This window comes from Medicago truncatula, chromosome 6 (assembly GCF_003473485.1).
Source record: "Medicago truncatula cultivar Jemalong A17 chromosome 6, MtrunA17r5.0-ANR, whole genome shotgun sequence".
Lineage (NCBI taxonomy): Eukaryota > Viridiplantae > Streptophyta > Magnoliopsida > Fabales > Fabaceae > Medicago > Medicago truncatula.
In genome coordinates this window covers 29,356,327-29,357,926 of record NC_053047.1, presented here as the reverse complement: position 1 = coordinate 29,357,926, position 1,600 = coordinate 29,356,327, and positions in this window count along the sequence as shown.

The following is a 1,600-nucleotide window of genomic DNA, read 5'->3' as shown; positions in this document are numbered from 1 at the left end:
AAATGCTAATTACTAGTTTGCTGAGTTTTTTTATGATTAATTGCAAGTAACTAGAGTTCTAATTAAATTCTCAATAGATGTGTGATGTTGTTTACAATGATTATTTAACAAGTCATACTGTTCAGGGACAGTATTTTGATGACTCTGAGCCGATTTTCCCGGGGAACAAACCCACGTCAAGGTCTTGGGGCTTGCATGAGAGCAATGTTCTTAGAAGTTTATCAGCCGATAAGGAGAGAGCAAACAATGTTGCTAAGATCAAAGTTGCGGTATGCTTCTTCCCGTATGTTTCCTTTGCATGCTTTGTTTCTTATTATCCATGAACATGGGTTTTTACTTTAGTTCCTTTGGAATTTGCATTCCGTTTTGGTTAAGAACGCTGCTTAACGTTGCAGGTTAGAAAGAGACCACTAAATAAAAAGGAAATAGCGAAGAAAGAGGAAGATATTATTACCATAGATTCAAATTTTCTCACAGTTTGTGAAAGAAAACTCAAGGTGAGTACGTGATAGGTTGACTTAAAATCTCTGGATTGAAAGTGTTAAATATAACTTATAGTTATAACTAATCAGGCGAAATATAGACTACTTAGTCAATGTTTGGATTTACATTTGAATTGTCTTTCTCGCGTCTCATTGCTGTTTGGGGCTGATTCTTTGACATACAAATTAGTTTATACTGCTTTTCTGGAAGTTAGCAAGCAATTCTCTGACATACAATTATACAAATTACTAAGTACTTTTCACCAGATAACTCTAAAACTAGCCAAACTACTTAACATAATAACATAATAATATCTTTTTGCTTTTCACTTTGAGACTTAAAAGTTTCAAATTCAAACCTCCATGTATGTAGTACCTGCTCGATTTGTATTTTCATTCGTGTTTTGATTAATCACTACAAAATATCTTTTTGTTTCTACTTTATTTTCTGGTTTGAAGGATTTGTAATAAAAATAACGATTCACCATTTCCTGCACGAATCCTTGAAAATAGTAAATAAAGTGATCTGTATCTAATCAAATCAAATTATCAAACTGCATTGTACATTACAATTAGTGTTAGAGATAATATTTCAATCTAAGGTCAACATTTTTCTAATGCATATACATATAGTTTACCGCTAAAATATTCTTCTTGTATATAGATGGATGGATGTTGTACATTTGTTCTTAATTGTGTTTCCACGTTACCTATGTCTGCAGGTTGACTTGACAGAATACGTCGAGAAAATATGACAAATATATGATTTCATAACTCATAAGGTAAGAAGTCAGAACCAACGACCCCCACGAGGAAATAATATTTTCATGCACTTTTTCAAAATTTATTTATTTGGATTGAGTTATCTTTCTCTCTCTCTATTTTTCTTTTGCTCACAATCCAATTAAAGCATTGTTATCTATATATTTTGAAGTTACTTAAATGCTCTCTTCTCTCCATCACCTACTCACTCATCACGTTGACCACTCATCTTTCTCTTCAATTCTTGGCTGTTTGGAATTAAATGTATCTATCTACCAAGTACAAAAAACTATCCAAACACTCTTTTATATAATGGCTGAAACTTACCACTCCTCACCTCTTGTACTCATATTGAA